This window comes from Orycteropus afer, unplaced genomic scaffold, assembly GCF_000298275.1.
Source record: "Orycteropus afer afer isolate SDZICR_OR568_19922 unplaced genomic scaffold, OryAfe1.0 scaffold00258, whole genome shotgun sequence".
NCBI lineage: Eukaryota > Metazoa > Chordata > Mammalia > Tubulidentata > Orycteropodidae > Orycteropus > Orycteropus afer.
In genome coordinates this window covers 3643196-3650116 of record NW_006921845.1, presented here as the reverse complement: position 1 = coordinate 3650116, position 6921 = coordinate 3643196, and positions in this window count along the sequence as shown.

Sequence of the window (6921 nt, the reverse complement as noted above, 5' to 3'; positions counted from 1 at the left end):
TGTGGCATCAGAATTGGAGGAAGAATCATTAACAACCTGCAATATGCTGATGACACAACTTTGCTTGCTGAAATTGAGGATGACTTGAAGTGCTTATTGGTGAAGATTGAAGAATATAGTCTGCAGTATGGATTATATCTCAATATAAAGAAAACAAAGATCCTCACAACTGGACCAATAAGTAGCGTCATGACAAATGGAGAAAAGATTGAGGTTGTCAAAGAATTCACATTGCTTGGTTCTGTAATCCATGCCAATGGAAGCAGTAGTCAGAACATTAGATGACGTATAGCACTGGGAAAGTCAGCTGCCAAGGAACTTTTTCAAGTGTTTAGCAGCAAAGATGTCTCCTTGAGGACTAAAGTGCGCTTGACTTAAGCCATGATATTTTCTATTGCCTTGTATGCATGTGAGAGCTGGACAATGAATAAGGAAGACTGAAGAAGAAAAGAGTTGATGCTTTTGAGTCGTGGTGCTGGCAAAGAATACTGAAATTACCATGAACTGCTAAAAGAACTAACAAATCTGTCCTGGAGGAAGTGCACACGAAATGCTCCTTGGAAGCAAGAATGGCCAAACTTCATCTCACCTACTTTGGTTATGTTGTCAGAAGGGACCATTCCCTGGAGAAGGATATCTTGCTTAGTAAGTTGGAGGGTTGACGAAAGAGGGGAAGGCCTTCAACAAGATGGATTGACACAGTAGCTTCAATGATGAGCTCAAGTAGAGCAATGATCATGGAGCTGGCATGGGATCGGGCAATATTTCGTTCTGCTGCACAGATCAACACAAAAGAAAATCAGGAATTCTTTACACTAATGAAGAGAACTCTGAAAAAGAAATCAGTAAAACTATACCACTTACAATAATCATACAAAAGATAAAACACTTGGGAATAAATCTAATCAGAGACACAAAAACTACAAAACACTACCAGGAGAAACCAAAATAGACCTATATAAATGGAAGAATATACCATGTTCATGGATAGGAAGGCTTAGCATATGAAAATGTCAATACTACCCAAAGTGATCTATAGCTATAATGTAATCCTGATCCTGATTCCATCATTATTCTTTAAAGAGATGGAAAAGTAATCACCAACTTTATGTGGAAAGGAAAGAGATTCCAGATAATAAAAACATTACTAAAGAAGAACAAAGGAGGCCTCATACTTCCTGATTGCAAAACCTACTACACAGCCACAGTAGTTAAAGCAGCCTGGTAATGGTACAATGACAGAGACATAGACCAATGGAACAGAATTGAGAACCCAGAAGTAAATCCATGCACTTATTTGTCTTTGACAAAAGGTCAAAACTCAATAAATAGGCAAAATGTGGTCAAATGATGCTGGCAAACTGTATTAAAAAAAGAAATTGTCAATTGACAAACACTTACTTGAACATTACTGAATAAGTTTAACCCTGCCTATGAGAGAACCCACTGTTCCTGTTTCACTATGTTCCACTAAAACAAAACAAAACCCCTTCTTTTGATCAATTCTGACTCATAGTGATACTTAGTGTCCCTTAGGGTCACTATGAGTGTTCCCACTAAAGGAAGAATTTAATCTGTCAATGTCTGTACCCCAACTCTATTTGTTGTCTTAAGAGGAATAAACAGAGAACATCTTTGTCTCATTAATGTCCTGGTATTTCAGAATGATTAGTGAAGTCATGAAGAAAGTCTAATCTGTCCCCATTCCAATTCTCAGCTTATTGACCTGGTCCAATATCAACTACTTTATTTCTCTCCAGTCTTCCAAACATGTTCACCAGATTGGCATGTGTCATATTAAGCTTGTTCTGAAAAAATAAATAAAGGTAACATGGAAATAAAATTCTTAAGAAAATTCAAAATAATGCCTAGAATATGATATGTTCTATTCAAGCAAAGGTGAGAGTTAGATCATTGCTTATGAATTCATAATATGTAGGCCAGGTGGGCAATGAAAACTTACAAAATTAATTATCCCTAACTGAATTGTTTTGCAACCAAAATATTTTATTTTTAGTAAACTAAAATATCACAGTATTTATAGGAATAAACTCAATCTCTCATCATTGCTGTTAAAAATAAGTTATAAAGATCTTGTGTATTGTTGTTGTTGTTATTTGCCATCAAGTCAGACCTGACTCATAGCGACCCCTCCTTGGGTTTCCAAGGCGGTATCACCATGGAAGTAGATTGTCCCACCTTTCTTCCGAGGAGTGGCTCATGGTCTTGAACCGCCAGCCTTCTGGTTAGCAGTTAAGTGCCTTAGGTACTATGGTACCAGAGCTCCTAAGGTCTTGTGTAGTAGGTCTTATTTTAATTAAATATGTCTTATTTATTAGAATAATAACTACAGTGTAAAAAGTCCATAGACATAAATAAAAGCTTCCTATTTTCATTTGTTTAAATAAAATAGCTCAAATATCTTTACAAAAGTTTGGAAATTGCCGTATCATTTTTGAAGGATTGGGTGCTACAACTTAGTTGTCATCTTACAACTTAGATGATACCATCACCCATTTTTTGCGAGCTACTGAGCAATGAATGGGGAGATAGTTTTTCTGGAATTTGAGAAATTACATTAATATGAGTTAATTAAAAAATAAGCCCAACATTGATGAAAACACATCAACTGAGAAGAAGAATGGAGCACATGCTTGTCATCATAATATATCACAGTGGGAGAGATGTCAAACAATTATAGTTTCTTCTAGATAGGTCTATTGTGAAATTACTTGGAGGCAGAAAATAATGGCCTTGCAACACTCACTTAAGGTAAAAGACACAGGATATCTGTGAACTTTAATTTACATCTTATTATTTTATTTAAAACTCTCCAGAGTCATGATTACTGTAAAATACTATGATCTAGGATGGAAGATTTTCTTCTGCACTGAGGTAATTTGTTTAGCTTCAATGCAATATTTTAAGGCTCCATAAGGAAAAAGGAAATAAAGTAAAGAATTGAGGAGGCAATAGTCCAGATTAGTTTTGTAAAAGCTGATATTAGATGAAAAGTAGAGTGGTCTTGCCCTCTCTTGCACTTTCTCCTTGGCTGGCCAGCCAGCAGAGCACACTCACATGGACTGAGTTCCCTACCTTGCATTGCCTTAGATTTTGCCTTTCTTTTTTTTTTTCCTTCCCTTTCCTTTGTTGTTGTTTTATTTCTCTTTTCTGTTCTCCTTTCCTTTGCTTTTGTTTTTCTTTTGCTTTTCTCTTCTCCTTTTTTTGCTGTTTTTTCTTCTCCCTTGTTTTTCTTTTCTTTTTATTTTTTCCTCTTTCTTTTTGGGGCCTTCACTTGATTACCTTCTTCCTCTCTTCCCTTCTGCTGTTTTGTTTTTTAATTTTTGAAGTTTCCTTTTTTTTTTTTAAAATTTACTTATTTGTTTGTTTGCTTTAGCTTTGATTTTGATTTTTTGTCCCACCTGGCAGGAGAGAGCAAATGTGCCCATACCACCTCGCTATAACCACCCCTCTTTATACCCCAACCCACTGGGCTAGTGTTATCATCTACTCTTGAACCACTTGATTGGTGATAGGAGCCAACACCAGCCCAGGCTCCCTCAACTGCTCTATATGAACAGCAAACAGAGAAGTGTGTGCACAATCAATCCTCTACCACACTCACCAGGAGCTAGGTAGTGATCACGTAAATGTTGTCAAACTAGTGAGCAGAGTAGCACTCCAACCCTGATCACCCAGATATATCAAAATAAGTAAATCATAAACTCTGGGCAAAACACACCACCATGCAAGCATCAATTAAATACAAACGCAAAAACCTACAATGTCTTTGAGATAATAGACTTCAGTTCACACAAAGAAACAAGACAGAGTGGCTCAAACAAGCTACCAAAATACAGAGCCAGAAAACATTCCTGAGGAAACAATGCTATTGGAACTACCTGTTAAGGAATTCAAAAGAATTATATTTAGTTCCTTTCAGTGGGCTGAGAAGAAATCAAGGAAAACACAGACAAAACACTAAAGAATTCAAGAAAACAATACAAGAAACAATTAACAAAATAAATGGAAAATTAGAAACTATGCAAAAACAGCAAATAGAAATCCAGAAGATTAATACTAAGATTTCAGAAACAAATAACACATTGAAAAACAAAGGAGTGTAATTGAATCAATGGAAAACAGAATTGGCTAAATTGAAGACAAACTTCTCAATATTAACCCATTAGAACAATCAGAAAAAAACAAAAAAATGAAAAAGCCTAAGAATTATATAAGACACAATCAAGAGGAATGACTTATGTGTGATTGTAATTCCAGAGCAGGAAGAGAACCCCTGTCCCCCCCCCCCAAAAAAAAAAACAAAAAAAACAGAGATTTGTTGGAAGAAAACTTCCCTAATATCATAAAAGATGAGAAGATATACATTCAAGAAACTCAATGAAGCCCAAACAGGATAGACCCTAAAAGGAAATCAACAAGACATATCATAATCAAACTTTCCAAAATCAAAGGAAAGGGGCATAGACAAGATGGTATTCTGGTGACACACTGTGTCAAATTCCTCTAAAACAGAATGCAAAGAGACAAATGAAATAGATACCAATGATAATCTTGGAACTCTGAGCATCTAATGAGAGGATAAAGAGTTAGGTTAACCACTGACTGGAAAGGGAGACAGAATGTAAACAGTGATTGAGAAAAAAGACAGAGTAGGGGCCCAACCACAGTATGGCCATTTTGAGACACAAAAGGCAACATACACAGGTGAGGAGAACACAACTACACAGAATCCCCATTGGGACAGAGACACAGTGTGAATAGATCCAGAGTGAACTAAAGAGAACAGAATATGAGCTAGATTTGGGAAAGGAAAGTGCAGGAAAACAAATGAGAATTCCAGTGGCATGGGATTTCGCACAGTGAGGAGGGACCCAATAAAGGGGGATGAAACAATTCACTTGAGTAATAAGCTCTTATTGTTTGGGTTGATGGCACATGTGGAGAGGACTGTGGGATGGTGGTTGGAGGTGCTGGACTCCAGGCATACCCAGTTTGATTGAGTCATACCAGGAACTGGATAATTGGCTGTGCACTCTCAGAAGTGCACTGGGCCCATGACAGTGAACTGCAACTGAAGAAGCGCATTGTCTTGCTTTCCTCACCACACATTCCCAGTGACCAGGGGTGAGGCACATGACCCCCACTAAACTCTTGCTGCCCCCCACACTCACAGTTTGCTCAGATTGACTGCCTCCACCGGCAATCATTTGCTACAGAGTCCCCAGAAGATCGAGCCTCTCCTGTGGGTGCACTCTGAACACAAAGTTCCTGTGTGATTGACGGAGCTCAAACTTGCTGAGCACAAATTGCAGATGGCCTCTACTGTCAGCGGTGCATGCATGCACAGAATGTGCACCAGGCTTCTGATGCTTTCTTGGGCACATGGTCCCACACATGAAGCAATAAACCACCTGCCACTACAGTGTCCAACAATGTGAGTCACATTGAACAGGGTGCCATGTGCCTGGCATCTTAGAAGCATGGGCTACTGTTGCTGCACCATCCCTTTTTTTTTTTTTTTTTTGCTTTCTTTTTTCTGCTTCTTCCTTTTTATTTGCTTATTTTTTCCCTCTTCCTCTTCTTCTTCCCTTATTTTTACCCATTTTTCATCCTTTTTTTTTTCTCTTTTCTTCTCTATTCCATCCAAACAGTGCTTCTTCACTAGCCAGGCACACCTACCACACATATCACCTACCACCCCACCCAATAGGCTAGTGTCTTCATCTGTTCCTGCATGACTGGGTAAATGATAGATGGTGGAGAAGACCTGAGCATCCTGTCTGCAGCTGCTCTTCAGGACCTGCAAACAGAGACCCATGTCCACACTCTCACTAGATACAGATGGTGAGTTCCCCAGTACTGTCAAACTAGTGGCCAAAGTAGCACACCCACCCTGCCCACCTAGATATATCAAAACAAAGCAAAACAAAACAAAAAATCAGGGTGGAAAAACCCAACACATAATCAACAAATGAATACAATAACTCCAAAATGTCTTGGAAAAAAAGAAACTTCAAATCACATGAAGAAACAGGACAAGATGACACAGTCAGGTGAGTTAAACAAAGAACTAGGAAATTTCCCTGAAGAAGACGAGGTAATAGAATAATATGATAAGATATTCAAAAAAATGTATTTATAGGACCTCCTGAGAGGTCAGGGAACTCTGGTGGCGTAATGGCTGAGGCATTTGACTGATGATAACCAGAAGGCTGGTGGCTTAAATACACCAGCCACACCTCGGAAGGAAGATTGGGCAATCCACTTCCATAGAGATACCACCTCAAGAAGCCCAAGGAGGGGTTGCTATGAGTTGCAATCAACTTGACAGCAGTGAGGTCGTTTTTTTTTTTTTTTTTTTCTGTCTGAGAGCTCAAGGAAATCACAAACAAAATCAAGAAAACACACTATGCCCTGGAAGATTTCAACAAAACAATACAAAGAAAAAATGAAAATAAATAGATAACTGTTGTTGTTGTTATGTGCTGTCGAGTCAGACCTGACTCATAGTGACCCCTCCTTGGGTTGCTGAGACAGTATCACTATGGAAGTAGATTGCCCAACCTTCCTTCTGAGGAGTGGCTAGGGGGTTTGAACCTCCAGTCTTCTGTTAGCAGTCAAGTGCCTTAGGCACTATGCTACCAGAGCTCCCAATTAGATAATTAGATATCATATAAAAAACAACAATTAGAAGTCCAGAAAATTAACACTAAAATTTCAGAGATAGATAACACATTGGAAGGACAAAAGGGTAAATATGAATCAATTGAATAAGCTCTGATTTCTCAGCAGAAATCATGCAAGCGAGAAGGCAATGGGATGGTATATATAAAACCCTGAAAGAGAAGAATTTTCACCCAAGAATTGTATACCCGGCAAAATTGTCCCTCAAATATG